Consider the following 24,761-nt stretch of genomic DNA (forward strand, 5'->3'; position numbering starts at 1 on the left):
TCAAATAACTGTCTAGCTTAAGTTGGATCGCATCACTTTCGGTTTTCACACAAGCCATCTCTTTTTGCATATCCTCAAGACGAGATATATACAAATTTATATCAGTTTGTTTTCTTGAAACCATTTTAGTCAATTCAGATTTATCTTTCTTTAAAGTTTCAATCGTTGACTTAAAATCCTTTTCATGGTTTGCATAAAACATGTTGGCTTCTGTGCATTTTGAAAGATCCACAGTCAACTTCTGATTGTGGATGAATGTCACATCATATTTCTCTTACAAAGCCTCATGCTTGCTTTGCAAGTCACACCATTCAGCATTCAAGGAACTATGTTTGTCTTGCAAGTCAAACAAACTAGCTTGTAAAGCATCATGTTTGGCTTGCAACTCAGACATGTTTCCTTCTAAATCTGCACACCTAGCATGCAATCTATCACATTCATCACAGTTAATAGTAGTGGGTTCATCGACACATACCTGACTTGATGAACTGTCGACATTAGCCATAAAGGCTGAATGGAGAGAAGACGAAGTATAAGCAGCTTGATCCACCAAGATAGATCTTCTTTGAGTTTCTGTTGCAGCTTCTCCCAAGAGTTCATCAATGTCTGCATCGGTTGTTGCATTTGATGTCTCACCCACATGATCATCACCAGAACTGGATGATTCTTCTTCAGCGCTCCTACTATACCCCGAGGAGTCTTCATCTTCAGACGATTCACCACCACTGGCAGAAGATTCTCCACCACTGGTGTGAACTAACTCCTTCACAACCTGAGCAAAACATGCTGTTCTATCGGGAGCATCACCACCCAACTGGATTGACCAGTCACAACCTTCATCCACCTGAACTGCTAGAGCCCGGTTGGTTTGGTTGTTGACAGGTACCATTGTACGTTCATTGTTTCTGTTTTGCTGGTTGCCTTGGTTTCTGAAGGGGTTTTGGTTTCCGTGCTGAGCTGGCTTTGTGCACTCCCTTTTAAAATGACCCCGTTCACCACAGTTAAAGCACTTCACTGCCTGTTTGTCGAACCCATACTTGGTGTCTCGCTTACTTTCCAAGCTGGTTCTTCCAGTGCTTTCCATCCAATCCTTTGCTCTTCTCACAGCGCTCGCAAAGGCCCACTTGATATCCATCAAGTCCATCTCTTCTTTATCAATCTGCCTGTAATCTTCTTGTGTCAGATTGATGTTGCCAATCTGACCTTCTATCAATCCACAGTACGCGCTTACTACAGTGTTAAGCAGCTCCATGTGTTCCTTAGCTACCTCTATACTGACTTTAGAAAAGCTGGAAGTGTCGAGCTGTACTGTATTTGGCTTTGACTGTTGACCAGCAGATGATGTTCCTCCATAACATGCACGTTGTGGTTGAGCGGGAGGAGGAGGAGGTGGATCTATTGGATTTCCATACATGTCTGTGGTGGGAGGTGGCTTTACAGGGACTTGCACAGGATTCCCATACATATCTGTGCTAGTGACAAACGCCGTTTGCAAAGGAGCATGTGGACCTGTTCTTGCAGACGAAGTATTGGAAGTTCCACAATACATTTCTGGATTTTGTGGCAATGGAACTCTCTTCGCCTTTAATGTTTCCTCCTGATCCTTGTTTTCCAGAAGCTGCACGAAGTCGTTGATATTAGTAGTTTTCAACACTCCGTTATACTTCAGGATTTCCAAGAAACTACTCCATTGGGGAGGCAAAGCATCAGCAAACTTCTTCACCACTTCTGCTTGAGTTGTCGTTACACCAAAATTATTCAACTCAGTAAGCAAATGATAAAATCGACTTGTCATGTCTCCCAAAGACTCCTTATCTAAGCACGTGAAACAGTCGAATTCTTTCTTAAGCAGATCATGACGCAACTGACGTGTTGCTTCATTACCTACTCCCCTGGTCTTCAAACCGTCCCACAACTTCTTTGTAGTCTTGAAGCTGACAAATTGATGATATATATCCTTGCTTAACGCCTGAGTGAGAATGGCGTATGCTTTCTTCTCCAGATCATATATTTTCTTTTGATCCTCTGGAAGATCGGCAAAACTAGCAGTTGTTGAAGCAGCGACTTCGATGGCTTGATCAAAATCTGTGGTGAAACGTATCCACAGCTCGGTATTCTGGCCCAAAACATATGTACGGAAACGATCAGCCCAACCCGGATACTCGTTTAAGTGCATCAGCTTTGGAGGTCGATTCAAACTCCCTGTTTCGCTTTCGCTCAGTAAGATACTCTGAATACTTGGAGTTTGATTTGATACCAACGCCCACTGATTTCCCTGAGAAGATATCGATACCGGAGACTCGGCCCATGAAGGCGATAGACTTGTAGACGTGTATTTTCCACTGTCTGGCGCCGATGTACCCCACCATGAGGGAGTGACACCTGAACTTGTATATTTACCACTGTCGGGGGCCGGATTCCACCAATTCGGATTCATGATTGATAAGCAAAATAAATGCTAAGTGAGAATAATCCGAAAGATCACACAGCCGAAGGATCTTGGTCGAAAGATCTGAAATCACAGAAACTTGTTAACAATAAACTGACCACACTCGAAAGATCAAATCTTGTTCGAAGGATCAACAGTGCTCGAAAGATCACTGTTGTATCTCGAACAATGATTTCGAAAGATTCAAGAACTCGAAAGATTCCCTTTTGAAAGATCCTTATCTTTCGAGTATATATCCTTATCTTTCGTATAGTTGACTTTCGAAAGATCACGGTTGTTCGAATGATCAACAGTGTTCGAAAGATCACTGTTGACTTTCGAGCACTGGCTTCGAAAGATTCAAAATCTCGAAAGACTCACACTTGAAAGATCCTTATCTTTCGAGATAAATTCCTATCTTTCGGACACTTATCTTTCGAATAGATTCCTTTGTCGAAAGATATGTTTCAGACTTCGAAGGATGGGTCGAAGGATGGCAATCTTTCGAGCCTTCCTTGATCGAAAGATGGTCGAAAGATGATCTTTCGATGTCGAAGGATATCTTTCGAGAGAGTCTGACACACTGACTCTGATGTGACGGGTTGGTGAAAAGGTGATGGGTTGGTAAGTCAACTTTCGGCAAAAGGGGATGGCAGGCTGACAACTTTCCCACCAACCAAGATTTGAAAGATAATTTGCCCAAAATGGATATCTTATCCAGACCTGGTCACCGGAAATCTTGACCGGAAATATGGCCGGAATTTACCAAAACACTCAAAAACAAGTTTTTAAGTTACCCAACCCAACTTTAAACACTCCCGAAGGTTTAGAAGCCGTTTTTCAGTTTAGAAAAGCAAGAAAAACCACCAAAACGGGTGCTAAACCTAGTGTCCAAACACACCAAGAGCTTGAATAACCCGGTTTTAAACAAGGTAAAGAGCCAAGCTCTGATACCACTTGTAGGTCCCTCTTCGGTGGATGACGAACCTCAAACCTTGTTATACTAACTCACTAGCGAGTGCGGAATCCAAGCTAGCAAGCAAACCGGGTTGAGACAAGCATAAACACAAACACACAAAGATTCACCGATTAACACCACTGTATTAATACGAATGAAGGTTCCGGTTACAAGCACAATGTTTACAAATCTAACTTGCAAACTCTCTAGTGTGTGTGTGTGTGTTTTGATAGAATGCTCTCAACTCACTATGTGCATCTATCTCACAAGCCTCTCCTTCGGTGTGTGCATCTGTCTAAAACTCAACACTGCATGGGTATATATATACCCAGCCCTTGATGTCTGGTCCGAAGGATTCCGAAGGACCCGATAGATGGTCCGAAGGATTATCTATCGAAGACCAAGTATTCGAAGGATCATCAATGACCTCGAAAGATCACCTTTCGAGGTCTATCATTCGAATCATATCTTTCGATGAGGTCGAAGGATCCACATAATCCTTCGACCTCTTATCCTTCGACATAGAGCATCTTTCAACATCTTTCGACTGTTGACTAAGTCAAACCAGGAGGACGGTTGACTTGGTCAACTTACAGGACTAAACAGGACATCGTTTACATACAGACCGAATACAGACAAAGTACAGACACAAGTGCACCAACACTACTCAAATAGGTATCTTTAATTACCTAAACAACTTTCTAGATAATTACGAACTATTTGAATTCATTTAAATTAATTAATTAATCCTAATCCAACTTAATTAGAATTGTAGGCTGATCACACCACCGACTTGTGGTGAGTCGATAACTTATCCTCCAACAATCACCCCCTTAATTGCCGACTCGCACTAGGGAGGTCTTCGATGCCAATCAAGTCTCGCATCTCTTTAAACTTGATCCTTGCAAGCGCCTTAGTTAAGATGTCTGCTAATTTGCTCGTTGCCGCTCACATGCTCCACTTCTACTTGCCCGTTCTCGATACATTCCCGAATAAAATGAAACCGGGTATGTATGTGCTTGCTTCTTCCATGGAACACAGGATTTTTCACCAATGCAATTGCTGACTTATTGTCCACTTTCAACATAACCTTCTGATGTTTCCTCCCGGTGATTTCACTCAAGAGTTCTCGTAGCCAAATTGCCTGACATGCAGCAGCATTGGCGGCCATAAATTCTGCTTCGCGACGACAATGCCACAGTGATTTGCTTTTGCGAACACCATGTAATCGGAGTATTTCCGAGATAGAAAACATGGCCCGTAGTGTTTCTTCCATCATCCTTGTCTACGTTATGGCTACCATCACTAAACCCCATCAACCGTGTTGTGCCTCCTCTTCGATAGATAAGACCATAATTAATCGATCCCTTTAAATACGGTAATATCTGCTTCACCGCTGCCAAATGAGACTCTTTTGGATCCTGCATATAACGACTAACTACTCCAACCGAGTAACCCAAGTCAGGTCGTGTATGAACAAGATACCGAAGACATCCGATCATCCTTCTATACATTGTGGGATTTACTGATTTTCGTTTCTCATCTTTATTGAGCTTCACACCAGGATCCATAGGACAAACCGTTGCATTGCAATCAATCATATCAAACTCTTTTAAAATCTTCGTAGCATAACTTGCTTGATTAATGGAGATACCTTCACGACCTTGATTTACTTGAATACCCAAGTAATATGTCAGATTTCCAAGATCACTCATCTCGAACTTAGATTTCATCTGCTTCTTGAAATCAAAAATTTCAGCCGTATTTGAACCAATGACTAAGAGATCGTCGACATACACAGCAACGATTAAGATCGAATCTTTAGAAGTCTTTATATACACAGCCTGTTCATGCTTGCATCTTTTAAAACCAAATGCCTTTAAAACTCCATCTAACTTTGTGTTCCAGGCCCTCGGGGCTTGCTTCAATCCGTACAAAGCCTTTGACAACTTGTAGACTTTGTTTTCTTCATCTTTTCGCACGAACCCTTCCGGTTGCTTTACGTACACTTGTAGGTCCGGCTAGGAGGATCTAGTCGCCTAATCCTTGTGTACAAACCAACCTGGTTGTGCGGAATCCAACCGGGAAAGCAAACCGAGATAGACTGACTATATATAGTCACAGCACCACGAAACGAATCAGAACTTGGTGAATCGTAAACATGGTCGACGAAAGGGAGTATTGATTGACGAAACAAGGCAGTTTCGTCGACTCCCTTGTTGTTTCGTCGTGATGGGCTTGGGCCCAATTGATGATTCGCCAAACAATTACAAGCCCGAGTGTTGTTTGCTTGTTTCACTTATCTGCTTAGCCCGAACATCAAGTTCAAGTCCTTTATGTGTCTTGGCTTGCTCTTGATCTTGATTCACAACGACGGAGGAATGCCGTTGCCCGAGCCAACATGCGTCAAGTCGAGTCGCGTCCACAAATATGTATCAACAAACTCCCCCTTGGACGCTACTCGCGTGATTAACCTTTCATTTCTTCTATGTCGGAGGATCTTCAATGTCTTCACGTCTTGAAAGTAGAAAGTGTATCAACAAACTCCCCGATTCATGTAGGAAATGTGTTGACAAACTCCCCCTTAACATAAGCTCCCCTTTGAGTTATGCTCGTGAATGAATTGATCTTCAGTACTTGAGATCCTTGTGGTGTTGATGATGGTCAGCGGCAACTCTATCATCTTCATCATTTGAGTGCCTTTCATGTCCTGTCTTCATTCCGAAGCTTGTCATCGACCATGTTCTCCTTGCCTTTAGAATTTGCACATGCAAGAAATCTAAACGCGTAATGAGAACAACTGCTTGGAATATAGTTAGTATAAACAAACGACACACGTATGACCATGTTCCAATCAACTACCGTCCGACAGTTTGAAAGTTTAACAAATTTGTCAATTTTAGTTTCGAACTTTCAAAAACTTGCAAATTTCGAACGTTTATGAAGATTTAGTCAATTCGGTTTTCAATCAGGTTTCACGAAGACTCGAGCTCCAACATCGTATGATCGAAAATAAAATAGAAATAAAATCTTTTTGGCTTTTATAAAGTTTATATTAAAACGCACCTAAAATCTTTTTGGTATTTTTGAATATTTTGAAATGAAAAGAAAAGACTGAAAGCAGTAAATAAATATATACAGATATTCTTTTTGCGAGTTTCGAGGGTAAGAGAATCATATCAGTGTACGGTCACGCCAAAACGCTCTTGTTGTTCAATTAGATAACGTTAAGATAAGCATCCTATAACAATTATCGGTTTTGTTGTCCACTTAAGCTCAACTTATTAGATGTAATCATGGCGAGGGGATACGTTAAGGTATGATTTATACTTACCGACCGGTGTTCATCCACGTCACGACACATTCCCGTATCAAGGTATGCACGAGGGTTCATCTTACCGGTGAGTATACCGATTATCATCTATTTGACCGTATATGATGTGAGATTCTCACTTATTTTGATTTTGAAAACAAGTCCTATGTGATAGAATCACTTATTGATGAGGAACTTGATTTTCATATGCATGAGGGCAACAGAGCAAGTCCGTGAACAGGTCAGTGCTTTCGTACAGCAGAGAGATGAACTTGACTCCCGGATAAATGTGATATTTTATCACTTATTTGTGTGGACATGTGATTGTTTATCACTTATTGAGGTCGAATGCAATATGTACACGTATGTATGGTATCATGGAAGATCTAGACTTGCGTCCCCGTTATTTTTCGGTAAAAGATACAACCATGATACCCAGATGATAAGCAGCATAAAGACCGAATATCTCAGAACCTCGGCAATCTATCAAACGAAATTTCGGTACTAAGACCATATGCCAATGAATAGTTCCCACCTGGTCTTCAGTCGATTTAAGATTTATATCACCCTGCACACTTTAAAATGATTGTGAGCCTACCGATACATCTTATATAGAGCTGCTTATCGTTTTTCATTTAAGGTTTAAAGAGGTTTGGATAAACCACTGATGTACTATCATTTTCTCTTTTGCTCGCCAGGAAACTCATTTTTGATTTTCTATTGTTTTTGTATTTTTGAAAATTTTTGATGTTTTTGTATTTTTCAAATTTGGATTTACTCCCCCTAAAATCAACAAACTAAGATAAATTTTAAAAGACACAAAGATATGTACAAAAAAGATTTTCCGATGTTGGTTTTACTCTTGCTTGACCTTAATGCCGTTTACCAATAATAAAAAGTCAAATCTTGATTTGTCAAATGCTTTGGTAAAAAGGTCGGCACGTTGGTCATCGGTGTGGACCTTAACAACATCGATTAGCCTTTTATCAAAGAAATCACGTATGAAGTGATATTTGATTTCGATGTGTTTGGTCTTTGAGTACTGCACAGGATTTCTAGTGATCTGTAAAGCAGCAGAATTATCAACGTAAATAGGAGTAGTTAGGAATTCAAAACCGTAGTCGCGCAATTGTTGTTGGATCCAAAGAACTTGGGAGCAACAACTTGAGGCAGCAATGTGTTCAGCTTCGCATGTTGATGTAGTGACACAAGTCTGCTTCTTGCACTGCCATGTGACTAAGCGATTTCCTAAAAACTAATATCCAGCCGTTGTGGATTTGGCGTCGATTTTGCATCCGCCAAAATCAGAATCACTGAAAGCGATCAAGTCCAAGTTATTATCCCTAAGGTACCATAGACCGGTGTCAGGGTAACCCTTCAAATAACGAAAAATCCTTTTGACAGCTGCAAGATGTGAGGCCTTCGGGTTGACTTGATATTTGGCAAGAAGACATGTTGGGTACATTATATCTGGTCTTGATGTTGTGAGGTACATAAGAGATCCGATCATCGCGCGGTAGTATGAGGGGCTAACAGCTTCACCCTTCAAGTTCAAGTCTGGAGTAATTCCGTGATTTTGTGGCAATGGGGTACCGATGGGCGTTGCATCAGACATCTGGAACCGGCTCAAGATGTCACCAACATATTTAGTCTGATGGATGAATATCCCAGACTCCGTTTGTTGCACTTGTAGGCCCAAGAAGAAGGTCATTTCCCCCATAGCACTCATCTCGAATTTATCCTGCATAATGTGCTCGAAGTTCCTACACAAAACATCATTAGTAGAACCAAAAATAATATCATCAACGTATACCTGTACCAGAAGAAGATCTCCATCTTGTTCTTTGATTAAAAGAGTACAGTCGATAAGACCTCTGCGAAAACCATTCTCTAGCAGATAATTAGATAAGGTTGTGTACCAAGCTCGCGGTGCTTGATGTAGACCATAGAGAGCTTTGTTGAGCAACCAAACCCGATCGGATGGATAGGATCTTCAAAACCTCGAGGCTGTTTGACGTACACCTCTTCTTCAACCACACCTTGTAAGAATGCACTTTTGACGTCCATCTGGTAAACCTTGAATCCTTTGAATGAGGCATAAGCCAGAAAGATCCGAATTGCTTCCAGACGTGCAACAGGTGCATACATTTCATTGTAGTCGATCCCCTCAATCTAACGAAAACCTTGAACGACTAATCTTGCTTTGTTTCGGATAACAACTCCATGGTCATCCTTTTTGCATTTGAAAACTCAACGGGTACCAATCTTCTTGTAACCAGTAGGTTTCTCTACGAGTTTCCAGACACCAAGCTTCTAGAATTGTTGCAGTTCTTCCTGCATTGCTTCAACCCAAGAATTATCTTTCATAGCTTCTTTCCAAGTTCTTGGCTCTTCCTGTGAGACATAACACGTGAAAGACCAATCATTTTGTTGACCAGATTCTCGAATAGCTGCATACAGGCCTTCATTGTTGTTGTTCCGCAACATGTTCCTTGTTTGAATGCCACTTTGCACATTTCCGATGATGTTTTGTTGAGGATGAGTATTGTGAATCCTTGTTTCAGGATTATCTCGAACTGGAATGTTTATACCCAGATTGTTGAAATTGAGATCAACAACCAAATCAATGCCCGGAATTGACGAAGAGGATGATGCAGTAGCTTCAGCTGTTCTAGGGGCATCCACTGGAGGAGTACCCTCTGAAGTACCATGAACTGCTATTGTAGGAGCTTCTTGATCTGCATCTAGGAATTCATCATCCTCTGAAGATTCGTTCAATTCGGTAGCATCGTGAAAATCCTCATTGTCCAGAGCATTATTGTTTACTGAAGATGATTCTTGATTGACAATAATTGGACGAACCACCGGTGAAGCTGTTGCATTGTCACTCTCGAAAAACATCCTTGCCGCAACATTTTCTTCAACGGCTTCAACATTGATTGAATTGAAAAAGTCATCGTACTCAAACATCCAAGGCTGACCAGGACATTTGACTAGCAATGTGTGCCTTTGTACTCTGACCTCAGACCATTCCTCGACCCTTTTAGTCTCTAGATTCCAGACTCTTAAGTTTGGGGTGGCATACCCAAGAAAGTATCCCTCAATTGCTTTTGCCCCAAACTTTCCATTAGGATCGATAATTGTACATAGAGCTCCAAACGGTTCAAGATATGACAAATCTGGTTTCCGTTTGTGAAGAAGCTCATAACAGGTCTTGTTGTGCCTTTTGACTGCAAGGACTCGATTCAACGTATAACATGCTGAGGCCACAGCTTCACTCCAGAATGGAATGGGCAGCTGCGACTCTACCAACATAGTCCTAGCAGTCTCGATCAATGTGTGGTTCTTACGTTCAGCGATGCCATTCTGTTGAGGAGTATAAGCTGCACTAAATTCGTGAAGAATACCCTTTGAATTGCAAAACTCCGCCATGGCATGATTTTTAAATTTAGTACCATTGTCGCTGTGTATCCGCCTAACCTTTAATTTATACAAATTCTCAATCTGAATGATCAAGTTTTTGATAATACCAAAGGTTTCACTCTTGTGTGCCATGAACGCCACCCAAGAAAATCTTGAATAATCATCAGTTATCACGAGGCAGTATTGATCAATCCGGATACTTTTGTGCTTGATAGGACCGAACAAATCCATGTGCAGACGTTCAAGAGGAACTGCCACCGTGTTGATCTTCTTAGTCGGGTGTCGCTTCTTCGTTTGTTTTCCTTTCTGGCACGAAACACAGACGTCTTGAAGATGGAAATTTTTAAGAGGAACACCATTCACCAATTCATTTGATACCAAATGGTTCATTTTGCGTAAGTGAATGTGACCCATTCGTCTGTGCCAAGAGATTGAGTCTTTTTCTGTGGCTTTGGAAACGAAACATGTTGCTTGTGCAGACGTAGTGATAGCTTGGCTCATATCAAGGACATAAAGTCATTAATCCTTGGAGCAGACAAGAGAATCCATTCTTTAGGAATTTTGAAGCCGGGTTTCAGCACATAACATCCATTAGCATCAAAGTGTAATGAGAACTGCTTATCACAGATTTGAGAAACGCTGAGAAGATTGTGATCAAGTTGTTGCATGAAGTTGATCTTATCAAAAAGCTAACAACCCCATTGGATATCATTCCTTCACCCGTAATATATCCGCCCTTATCTCCAGCAAAAGCAACATAACCTCCTCTAATAGATTTGACGTCGTAGAGAAGCTTCATGTCGCCTGTCATGTGCCTGGATGCCCCACTATCAACAATCCAATGACTACTGATAGTTCCTCCTGGAAAACCCTGCACATGAACTCAATTGATTAGTTAGAGATGGGGACCCAAGCCATTGTGGTCTTGGGTCTTCCATTTTCATCAACAACAATAACTTCTATTCTTTGATTATTTGTAAATTGTGATGATTCCCCTGATTCTTTAACCGTTTTTGGTTTCCAGGTCTATTTTGTTTTACCAGTGTCATTCTTTAAAATCTTAACTTCATGGTTGTCAGAAGTTTTTGAATTTTCTGGTTTGACAGAAACAGATGATTTGTTAACCACATCGGTTTTAATTGCCTTTTCAATTTTCTTGACCTGTTGGCGTTTCTGTTTCTTTTCCCTTTCTTTTACAAGACGGGGGTCTTGTTTTACAGAAACAGATCACTTGCGGTCAGTTTTATCACAGGGATCATTAACTTTGCCTTTTTGTTTATGAAGATATGGACAATTTCGAATTATATGTCCAATTGTACCACATTCAAAATATGATCTTCGTTCAACAAACCCCGAAGTATCATGTGATCGTCTTGCCGATGATGATGAACTTTGTGATCCCGAGGTACTAGGTTTTCAACAGTTTGGTTCATTTCTTTTCAACACTGTTGCTTGTTTAACAAAATTGTAACAACTCTCACTAAAATTTATAATTAAAATGATAATTAGTCAATAAGGAAACCCTAATTGAGACACCCAAGTAATTCCGCACTAACCCTAAAATTTTCGGAATAATCGGAATCAGGATCAGGGCCCCTAAAATTCAGGGGGGTAAACCCTAGTTGATAATTATCTTTAAATTTCATTGTCTAAGCTGAGAATTTTTGAAATAATTGATTCATCAAGCCTATGCTACTGACTAGGCTACTCTACAAATTAGACCGAACCCTTACGGACCGTAAGGGTTATGGCTTACGGTCCGTAAGCGAGGCTATTTTCTGGCTATAAATAGCCGACCTTGGGACTTGAATTTGGAAGTTAAAACGACGGCTAAACGCTTTCTGTACGTCGAGTTATCACACTTATATTACAATTAAACAAAAACACTGTACTTGAATCGCTGCCGCAAAATAGGGTAATTACTTGATCGCTATTACGATTCATTTTCCGAGATCAATATATCCAAAGAATGTTTAAGTGCTGCCCACATTGGGTTATACTTTGTCGTTCGTCGTTAAATCGATGAATGTTTAAGTATTGCACTTTGTCGTTCATTGTGAGAATTTGATTTCGTGAGTTATCGTGACTGCTGTATTGATCACTAACCTGGTTTTGTGTGCATTATTATTGAAATTAGGTTAACCAGGCTAAATCATATTTTGTCTGTGTTAGATTTGCAATGTGAGTCATTCTCTTTTTATCAACTGTTTTACAATACTCCAAATCATTTTTCAGAGTTATAATTACAGTGATTAAGTTTATGTAATCACCAAATTACAGCCACTATGTGGGGTATTGTGCACATTACTAATGTTTTAATCACATTAGGTGGGCGAACCTAAAATTAAGTGATATACGTCATTCATTGGGGCAGCCAATGGTGATATGACCACAGTCACAGATCCGGTCGAGTGACAAATACTGTGGTAGTTGGTTGATAATAAACATATGTAAAAACTCTTAATACTGTGAATTATAACAAATGTGTCATTTTCAGTAAACTGAATGATTCAGTCAGTATTTCCCCGCTGACAAAACTTTTTTTTCGAACATGTTTCAGGTGATCTACTGTAATTCAAGAAAAGTGCTGGGGAGCATTTCAAGCTTAAGATAGTGGCTCAGTATAAAATAAAGAAATATGTTTTGAAATAAAGATTTATCAGAAAAATCTTATTATTGTAAATTATCAGGGTTTTAGCCCGAATTGTGAAATAAAATAATCGGGAAAAGTTTTTAGCTTTATAACGATCCTGATGTTAAAGAATTCCGCTGCTAAAATCACATAAATAAATATCACGGGATTTCTTTCCCGCGGCTCCAGAAACAGGTCAAACCGGGTCGGGGCCCATGACAAAAATCTAAGTTAGATTTTTTTTCAAACGTTTCAATTTTGTCCGTTCCCTTTGATTTCACAAAGTCCACCTTCTTGTTCTTCTTTTGAGTCTGTTTCTCTGACCCTGAGTCAGTGATTTTCCTTTTGGTTTAGTATGATTTTGCTGCCTTTTCTCTGTTGGTAATTTCTTATTGCCATATTGTTTTCGAACTTCGGCCTTTGGAATAGGAGGACACTGTGTTACCGTAACATGTGGTCCTGTCTTTCCCAAAAACTTACTTGTCAAATTTTCAAAGACTTTACTGATTAAAGACTGATTAACATTCTTAATAGGAAAATCTTTGTCAGAATATATTTTATCATCACCAACAAGAGTGTACAGCAAATTCACACTCTCCGACTCTTTTGTAGACGAGGACTTGATTGCAACAGTCTTAGCGGGTTTTGCCGGAGGATCACATAGAATATGATTCTCAAGAGGTATGTCCTCTTCTTTGATTTCCGCATCAGACTTTGCTGGGATAGTATCATCGGATTCATCAACAGAAAAATCAACATCCACAATAATAACCGGAGGATCCTGATTCAGTTCAGCAGAAGACACACATGTATCTGCTGACACATCTGAATCAGATGATACTTCTTTCTTGTCTCCGAGTCCTGTTGCAAATTCCTTAACATCTAGAGGAACAGATGGCTCAAAATAGGTTCTATCTTCCTCGTCAGGCATTGCATCATAATTGTATCTCACAGGTGGTGGACATTTCTTGTAACCTATGCATGTGACATCCCGTTTCTCTTTCTGAACGTCAATGATGTGATCCAACACATAGCTAGAGCTCAAATAACTGTCTAGCTTGAGCTGGATCGCCTCACTTTCGGTTTTGAAACAAGCCATTTCTTTTTGCATAATCTCAAGGCGAGTTATATACAAATTAATGTGAGTTTGTTTTCTGGAAACCATTTTTGTTAACTCGGTTTTATCTTTCTTCAATTTCTCAATTACCGACTTAAACTCCTTTTCATGGTTTTCATAAAACATGTTGGCTTCAGTGCACTTTGAAAGATCCACGGTCAACTTCTGGTTGTGGATAAACGTCACATCATATTTCTCTTGCAAAGCCTCGTGTTTGCTTTGCAACTCACACCACTTGGCATTCAATGAAACATGTTTGTCTTGCAAGTCAAAAGCTAGCTTGTAAAGCATCATGTTTGCCTTGCAACTCAGACATGTTTGCCTCTAAATCAGCACATTTAATATGCAATCTATCACAATTATCACAAATAACATCAGTGGGTTCATCGACACATACCTGACTTGATGAACTGTCGACATTAGCCATAAAGGCTGAATGGAGAGAAGACGAAGAATAAGCAGCTTGATCCACCAAAATCGATCTTCTTTGAATTCCTGCTGCAGCTTCTTCCAAAAGCTCATCAATATCTGCATCAACTGACCCACTTGAAGTCTCACCCACATGATCATCACCTAAACTCGAGGATTCTTCCTCTGAACTTCTACTGTAACCAGAAGAGTCTTCATCCTCAGAAGATTCACCACCATTTGCGGAAGATTCTCCACCACTGGCGTGAATTAAATCCTTGACAACCTCAGCAAAACATGCTGTTCCATCCGGAGCATCACTACTCAACTGGATTGACCAATCACGCCCCTCATCTACTTGAACCACAAGTGCCTGGTTGGCATTTGATGGTCCCGTTCACCACAATTAAAGCACTTCACTGCCTGCTTATCGAACCCATACTTGGTGTCTTTCTTACTCTCCAAGCTGGTTCTGCCAGTTCTTTCCATGAAGTCCTGTGCCCTCCTCACAGCACTCGCGAAGGCCCACTTGATGTCCATCAAATCCATCTCTTCCTTGTCAATCTGCTGATAGTCTTCTTGTGTCAGATTAATGTTGCCAATCTGGCCTTCCACTAACCCACAATATGCGCTCACCAAAGTGTTTAGCAGCTCCATATGTTCCTTAGCTACTTCCACACTGACTTTTGAAAAGCTTGATGTGTCGAGCCGTACTGTATTTGACTTTGATTGCTGACCAGCAGATGACGTGCTTCCATAACAAGCTTGTTGTTGAGCAGGATGTGGATTCCCATAGAGATCAGTTGCTACAGTAGATGGCCGATAGGCTTGCTGTTGAGGAACTGGCTGTAGAGGATTTCCATACAAGTCTGTTGTCGGAGCTGGCTTGACAGGAACCTGTATCGGATTGCCATAAAGATTTGTGCTCATGACAAATGCCGTCTGAAGAGGAGCATGAGACACTGGTCTTGCAGAAGAGGTACTGGAGGTTCCATAATACATCTCTGGATTCTGTGGCACTGGAACCTTCTTTGCCTTTAGAGTTTCTTCCTGATCCTTGTTCTCTAAAAGCTGCACGAACTCGTTGATGTTTGTAGTAGCCAAAACCCCGTTGTATTTCAGAATTTCCAAGAAACTATTCCACTGGGGTGGCAATGCATCAGCAAACTTCTTCACTACCTCCACTGGAGTCGTTACAACCCCAAAATTACCCAACTATGTAAGCAAGTGATAGAACCGACTTATCATGTCACCCAACGATTCCTTATCCATACATGTGAAGCCATCGAATTCTTTCTTGAGTAGATCGTGTCGCAATTGACGTGTTGCTTCATTCCCTACCCCTCTGGTCTTCAACGCGTCCCATAATTTCTTCGTTGTCTTGAAACTGACAAACTGATGGTAGATATCTTTGCTTAATGCCTGAGTGAGAATGGCGTATGCTTTCTTTTCCAGATCATACGTCTTCTTTTGATCTTCAGGAAATCGGCAAACGTAGCAGCAGATGAAGCGGCAACCTTTATTGTTTAATCGAAATCTGTGGTGAAACGTAACCACAATTCTGTATTTTACCCCAGCATGTATGTGTAGAACCTATCAACCCATCCCGGATATTCATTTAAATGCATCAACTTTGGAGGCCGATTCAAACTTCCGGTTTCACTTTCACTTAACAGAATACTTTGAATTCTCGGCGTCTGATTTGATACGAAAGCCCATTGACCGGTTGATATAGCATTTGCTTGCGAAGACGTGGATACGGGTGATTCGGCCCATGGGGGAGATAAACTTGTATTCCTGTATTTTCCCTCATCCGGAGACGGAGTTCCCCAACAACTTGGATTCATATTTGATCAAGAAAAATGAATACCTGAAAATCACACTTTGAACAAACAGTTAAATCACAAATGTAAACCTTCTGTTTAAAAACTATAAGTGTTTCGACCAAACAATTTTCTACAAAACGGACTTTGTTATTTTTACGAAACAGAATAGGCTTTCAAACTTTATGTTGACGAAACTCAATTTGTAAACTCCTTCGCGAAATAAAAGGTTTGACAAAACGGTTTTAGGCTACCAATGACGAAACGGGCCCAAAATTATTTAAGGCCCAAGGTGAATGGCGAAACAGATTGTGTTGTTATATACTCAACGAAAGGAAGCCCACTATGGTAATCGGCGAAACAGAAGTTTTGGTTTGGGCTTTGGGCTTTGACGAAACCAAAAAGTAATTTGGCCCACTAGGATGACGTAACAAATTTAATTTGAAAAGCAAAGCCCAAGTCGACGAAATGAATTAAGTCGACGAAACTAAGCTTGCTTCGCCGAATATGTAGATGATTTATGATTCGTCGATGATACCAAATTGGAATTGTTTCGCCGAATATGTGGATGATTTATCTGTTTGGTCAACTCTTGATTCGTCCAAAAGTGGTTCAGTGGGTTGGTGAAAAGTTGGTGATTGCTTTCGGCTTGCCTTATCCTTTTACTGACACACACAGATAACCTCTCAAATCAACAGCATTACCTATTCTACCAACCAGTAAGGCTTTACAATATTATAATCAACTCACAATTTTCAACAATAAACACTTTGACAAATATTTGACTTGGATCAAAAAGTGAGTTTTTGATGAACAAATTGAAGATTGTGAAGAACACAATGAAGAACACAATGAGCTTTCTAGTAAAACTATGAGTTTTCCGGTCACCCGAAACTTTCCGAAAACACTATTTTGCTAAAAATGTTTAATAAAAACCCATAACTAACATGTAAACATGAGAAATAACAAGGTTTTTAATAAAACATAAAGCAAAACACAAGATTTAATCCCGATTAAAATGTTTTTCCAGAAAAATGAAAACTTTTCAAAACCCGAAAAACACCAAGAACACCTCGGTTTTAACAAGGAGAAGAGCCAAGGCTCTGATACCACTTGTAGGCCCGGCTAGGAGGATCTAGTCACCTAATCCTTGTGTACAAACCAACCCGGTTGTGCGGAATCCAACCGGGAAAGCAAACCGAGATAAAACACGCAAATACACGACACGCAAGATTCATCGATTAACACCTCTGTATTAATACATATGAAAAGATCAGTTACAAGCTCAATGTTTACAAATATATTTTGCAAACTCTCTAAATTCTCTCGTGTGTGTGCTTTTGCTCTCTGTGTTCAACCTTTCATCTCTTATCCAGAGACTGACGGACTATATATAGTCACAGCACCACGAAACGAATCAGAACTCGGCGAATCATAAACATGGTCGACGAAAGGGAGTATTGGTCGACGAAACAAGGCAGTTTCGTCGACTCCCTTGTTGTTTCGTCGTGATGGGCTTGGGCCCAATTGATGATTCGCCAAACAGTTACAAGCCCAAGTGTTGTTTGCTTGTTTCACTTATCTGCTTAGCCCGAATATCAAGTTCAAGTCCTTTATGTGTCTTGGCTTGCTCTTGATCTTGATTCACAATGACGGAGGAATGCCGTTGCCCGAGCCGACATGCGTCAAGTCGAGTCGCGTCCACAAATATGTATCAACAACACTACCTCACTCAATTCTCCATGCAAAAATGCAGATTTTACATCAAGATGATGTAAAATCCATCCTTCACTTGCTGCTAATGCTATGAGAAGTCTCACTGTTTCATGTCGAGCAATGGGTGCGAAGACTTCTTCGTAGTCGATCCCGTGTTCTTGTACAAACCCTCTTGCCATGAGCCTAGCCTTATACTTACTGATCGTTCCATCTGGATTTTTCTTTACCTTAAATACCCACTTGGGATCAATTGTTTTTGCACCGTGAGGAAGCACGGTTAGACTCCATGTATTGTTTCGATTAATAGAGTCTATTTCTTCCTTCATTGCTCGTATCCATTCTTGGCTTGTCTTTGCTTCTTCGTATGATCGAGGTTCTTCATCAGTTGCAAGAAATAATTCTTCTTCCATTACTTCGGTTCTCATTACATAATCATTGAACCGAACAGGAGTAACTAGCACTCGACTGGATCTTCTTGGAGCTGGTGGTTCACTGCTGTCACTTGAATAAGTGCTGCCAATTTCAGATTGGACGCTTTGCTGGGGTGTTTGGTCACCAACAACCTCATCTTGGCTGTTGTCATCTTCTGTTGTAGCCGTTGTTTCAGCAGCATCATTAGACCCAGATTCAACAACATTTTCGGACCCAGATTCAGCCTCAGGTTGCACTTGTTCAACACCTGTATCCACATATTCAGTTAGAATAAAAGTACCTGCTCCTTATTGAGCTGATTTTGTTGTTTTAGACCAGTTCCACCTTCTTTTTTCATCGAACTCCACATCCCGGTTTACCACTATTTTTCGGTTCTTCGGGTCATATAACCGAAAGGCTTTGGAACCAGGTTCATTTCCCAAATACACAAGTGGCTTAGAATGATCTGCAAGTTTTTCTAAGTGATTAACCATGACCTTTGCATAAGCTATACATCCGAAAATCTTCAAATACATCAAGTTTGGTTTTCTTCCGTTAAACATCTCATAAGGTGTTTGATCTTGAAGAGCTCTCGTATGCGAACGATTTAAAATATAAGTAGCATGTCTCATTGCCTCTCCCCACATGAAATTTGGTACACCTTTGGCCTTCATAATACTCCTAGTCATACCAAGAAGTGTACGGTTACGACGTTCCACCACACCATTCTGTTGAGGTGTGTATGGAGCGGTCAGATGTCTCGTGATGCCCTCATCTTCACAAAATCTTGAAAATTGGTGAGATGTAAACTCTCCTCCCCTGTCGGTTCGAAGAGTCTTTACGGTAGTCCCTTTATGTTTTTCAATCCAAATTTTGAACTTCTTAAACGTCATAAACGCATCATCTTTACTCCTCAACATATATGTCCACATGTACCGGGAATAGTCATCGATGATGACAAAAACATACTTGTTTCCGGTTAGTGTGACGGGGAAATAGGACCACAAAGATCAGCATGTACTAATTCAAAAACTTTCTTTGCTCTAAACGAAGCTTGTTCGGGAAACGCCCGTCTTGCTTGTTTTCCCAACAAACATGAATCACATACCTGATTTTGATGTACTAGCTTTGGTAGCCCTTTCACCATCTTGCTAGATGCCATAAGCTTCATGGAATCAAAATTGATATGGCCGAGTCTTGCGTGCCAAACCCATGCCGCTTCATCCAAACTTGCATGAAGACAAACTGGAATACCTACTTGTAATCGTATCTTGTATAGTCTATTGCTTGATCTTGGCACTTTCATAACTATTGTTCCATCTTTATCATATAGCCACAAAAAATTATTTTTCATCCATACCCAGCATCCCGTTTCAGTTGCTTGGCCTAAACTGAAAATATTGCAACGTAGGTTAGGAATAAAAATAAACATTTGCAATCATTCGGTGCTCAATGGTTTTACACTGTAGAATGATAGTTCCCTTCCCCTTGATTTGTATAGAAGAGCCATCTCCAAACTTGACTCGTCCATTAATATTTTTGTCCAACTCAACAAAAAATGATTCTTCTCCCGTCATATGATTACTAGCCCCGTTATCAAGATACCATGTTCCGAGATCTTTGTCGTCATCTTGATATTTCTTGGGTTTGAACTTTTCTTCATTTAGAAACACTTCTTCTTTGACGGCTTGAACCATTAATAGTGTGTCAGCTTGGCCTTCAGTAGCATCAGCAAAATTTGCCTCGGCAGTTTTATTCTTTGGTTCTGGACACACCAAAGAGAAGTGACCAAACTTGTCACATCTATAGCATTGAACAGTTGATCGATCTATTTTCTTGCCATTATCTCGCTCCTCGGTTCGGTTCTGGGAAGACGTTTTTGAACCATCTTTATGATTATTACCCCGTCCCCTACCTTGACCTCTTCCAAAGGACCTATTACCCCTGCCCCTACCACGACTTTGGTTGGAGGATGAGGTTTCGGTCCTAGAAAGTAGTTTACTTTGAGCATCAACCTGTTCCTCAGCCCCTTTTAGTCTTTCTTCAAAAGCTTTTAATCGCCCAACCGCCTCTTGAAACGACATAATGTTCAAATCTACGAATTGCTCAATCGAGGCAACAAGGGATATATATTTAGGTGGTGCAGACCCAAGCAATTTACGTACCAGTTTCTTGTTATCGAAAGTGGACCCGAGTGTAGAAGCTTTAGAAACCACTTGACTGATCCTACTTGAGAAGTCATCAATGGTTTCCCCTTCCTTCATCCTTAGGCCTTCAAACTCAGCTTCCAATGTCTCGAACCTTGCCTCCCGAACCCGTTCAGCACCAACGTAACGAGTTTTCAGAGCATCCCAAATCTGCTTCGCGGTGGTATGTTGTGAAACTTGGAGTACAAGGTCTTCTGGTATAGCTTGATATAGAAGTGCAATCGCCATGTGATCCTTCTTTGCTTCAACGGGAGTAGCATTCGTAGATTCAATGGCTTCGAGTATTCCATGAACTCGGAATATTGCTCGAATTCGAATGGCCCATGTATTGTAGTTTGTTGCATTCAATACCGGACATTGCAAGACAGTGGAATTTCCTTCCTTTACGGCGACAGGAGGCTGATTGCCATCTTCACCAGCCATCGATCTCGATCCCTTCTTCCTGCTATATGTTAGTAGTGGGCTTCCTTCCAGTCCTTTGACTTTTTCTCAGTTCAATACGTGACTTGAAACTGAACTGAGAATTGTTGTCGCTGATCTGGCTTCTTCCGACTATGAGAACGCAGGTTCGTAATAGAGATTGGTGGCTTGAACTAGCTCTGATACCAATTCAAGCCAGGAATACAATAACGTAGAATTGGCGAACTTCCAATATCTTTATTAATCAGAAAACTATCTCAAAAACTGGTTACGATGAATATATATAGGACCAAATAACTTCTGCCTTAAGTATTCTAATCCTACTCAAATAGGTATCTTTAATTACCTAAACAACTTTCTAGATAATTACGAACTATTTGAATTCATTTAAATTAATTAATTAATCCTAATCCAACTTGATTAGAATTGTAGGCTGATCACACCACCGCCTTCTGGTGAGTAGGTAACTTATCCTCCAACAGATGAGACATCTTCTTAAATTTTTCTGGTTTTTTCTTTTTATCATAAGTTTTATTCTGCCTCAATAAGGCCACATTTTAATCTGCCTCAATAAAACCAATAATTCACAGTATTTTCTATTAATGTTTTTTTATGAAAGTAAAGTGACTGCCTTTCTAGCCACTGTGACCTGCCAGCAGAACATATTATAAGTTAAGAAACACAAATGACAACATGAATATATAAGATTAAATAAAGATTACAGTTTGACTTTATAAGCAAAATGAAAGCCAGGGTTGACTTTTTAAGTCAAACCGACAACTATGGTTACGGTTCGTTTACAGCCCTACTCTTCTCGATTCCATTCCAAAATCAAATTCAATCATATGTTTTTTTTTTCACGTATTTGATGAATTGCATTCCATGTGTTTGATGAAATGCTTCAATCAGACTTTCTGAGCATGAACACTGTTATGTGTAAAGTGGCGACCGTTGTCATGCCAACTGGCGAACTGTCCTTGATCACACGTCTCCGGGGCTACCCAAATGTACCAGACACACAACACTGGTGGAGTACATGTAGAAGACAAATTGTGCATCATCGTCTTTTTTTGTTTAGCTCCAAGATGCAGCAGTATGGCTATTCAAACAGGAGACTATGAATGAAATAACTTGTACGTGGGAGAACAAGGGGTTGGAATCAAGTGGTCTAATTGTTTTCATGATATTGTTTTGTGTAGCTCATTTTCTTGTAACCGTTCTTGTGACTCTTTGTAATATGATATGGTTATCTAATAAAAAAAAGTCATGATATTGTTGTTTTGATTTCACAACCCTGAGGTGTTGAGCTAAAAGTGAACTATAGCAAACTGCAGCAATGCAATTTTTAGCTCAATGGATGATTACAACATCAGGGTATTTTTGCGTAGGCGTGTACCCATAGTTGAATACATATCAGAGCACCAGAGCAGCATGCAGCAAATACTTTTAGCTCAACACCTCAACCAACCCAGGACCCGTTTGACTTTGTTTTTCTAAATTTTGACCCATTTAATATTGTTTCACTATTTTTGCTATGAACGATGGATAATAGTGGGGTGAAATTTGTCATGATATCCTAAGTAACTTATGACCCAGGTAAGTGTTAGGACTAAAGTCAGCATCTGTGATGAGTTTGACTTTTAGGCGTAATAGACTATTGTGAAATCTTGAGTTACAACTTACAAGGACTACTGAATGATCTGTGTTAAACATCATAACAACTTATAAACTTTGAACATTACATATCATCTTGAATCTCCTTTATATAAATATCTTTATGAACTTCTAAAAACAGTTGATGTAAATATTATATCACATTTTTTGGATGTTAAATTGGTGACATTTAGTGAGAACTGTTAGTTTTGACTGAAATTGGGTTTCTTGTGGAAATTGTGTTCAAAATCTTGACTCCAAGGATGTTAGTCACCACTGAATTGGTTTGTGTTTGGATGAAAATGCTAGTAAAAATATGTTTATTTAAATTATTTATGAAAGTTGGTTATTATTCACCTAAACTGGAAGAACTCGTTTCTTTTTGTAATAGAAACAACAAACGGGTCAAACGGGTACGATTTTAAAAGAACTGGTAATTTTGTAAGTTCAGCTCACTAATTTTATTTGTCTAGGAATAGGGGCATGTCCACAAGTGATTTGATCTAGGATGTATCAAATTATTAGGTTTGGGTTATTAGATTCAAAATTTATATAATTATTGATCATGTGATAACATTTTGTTTAGTCTTTGTATTAACTTAACTGATTTTAAGTCTTCATGGTTCCTCTCATACGTAATCAGCAAAGTTAATGGCTTATATCGAAAGCACAATCTGTGCGTATATGGAAACAGTTTTTAGAAAACTCGGGCCTGTAGATCTGTTTACTTTGACTTAAAACAACTCAGGCCTCATCTACAACCGAATGAATAGAAACTAACTTATTCTATTTTTGTCAGTTGACCTGTGACTTAAAAAGTCAAACTGTTGAATCTGTAAAAATCTGAGCTTCACAAAACCATACTATCTCTACCCTAGAATAGCTGCCTTCTTTGGGATTAAGGGATGCTTACTCGTTGTTATGGTTCAAGATTCCTATTAAATAACCATTCAACATAGTCTTTCTACTGTGTTATCTTTATTTATGTATTTGTTCATACCACATAACATAGATAAACATTACATTCTCTCATTTGACCCGTTACGAACCCCTTTTTCCAAGTTCTTTTTTTCTAGACGATTTTAATTCATTTACTCAACAAGGACTTCTGACTATAATCATACATGTATATACATGTTCATGGTGCCTATTTATTTACAATTTTATTCAATGTTTTCTGTTTTATACGAACTTGACACATAAGGCATTTCATCAAACACAAAGGTTTTCTGTTTGCAAACTTTCTTAATAAAAATGAGTATGTACAAAACAAACTACTGCAACAAGTTGCTAACTCACACATGCTTGATATCTGCCACTATTCCACGATTCAACGAAATAGTATTCCAACGCTCACAAGTTGCTGACTTTCACATGTTCAACTCCTTTTCCGGTCAGCCAAGACCAATTCTTCAACAACCCTTTAGACCCGTTCATGGGAAACCCGGTTTCGACCCGTTTCGATGACCCAGCTATAACCCAATCAAGATTAACCCAACACCAACAGCCCAAGTTCCTCTTCTGCAACCCAATTAAACATACCATTTGATCAAGCCCATCTTGTATTTCTATTTCTAGCTGTTTCTGCATTGCAATTAAACATTTTAGTATTAAAACTAATTCAACTGTTCATGTGATCCTACATCACTAGTCTCAACACACAAATCAATTGATTTTACAAACAATTAATTCTAACTTACAGTATTTTTGTGAGTTGACCTAGGACTAAAAAAGTCAAATGTTGAATCTACATCATTGAATATATGTCATCTACCTCCGGGTTCAGAAAATCACATAAATTTTGATATATCCATAGAAAATACTGTTAACTGAGTAAAACTTGCAAAGAAAGTAAAAAAGTTTGACTTTTTAAGACTAAAAAAAACATTTTGTTTGTTGGCAAGTGTCATGAGCATAGCAAAATAATGGTTAAAACAAAAAAACAAACCAGGGTTGGGTTCCAGAAGCTTTTTCTTGTTCCTGAAGAGCCTCTTCCATTTTCAGTTTCTTCTAACCTCTTTGGTTTCTTCTAACTATATCAAATAAATCTAGAAAGGAAAAATATGTGTCACAAAGATCTTAATAAATCTCATAATGAAATAAAAAATAAATATATAATTTACACATATGAAAAAACCACAAGGAGTCAAAAGGTTATATAATAAAAAAGTACCTTAGCCAATGTCGATTCTGGGGATATGAGAGATGAGGGGATAGTAGTGGGATCCTCTTCCTTCACACCTTTTTCTCAG

Source organism: Helianthus annuus, chromosome 13, assembly GCF_002127325.2.
Source record: "Helianthus annuus cultivar XRQ/B chromosome 13, HanXRQr2.0-SUNRISE, whole genome shotgun sequence".
Lineage (NCBI taxonomy): Eukaryota > Viridiplantae > Streptophyta > Magnoliopsida > Asterales > Asteraceae > Helianthus > Helianthus annuus.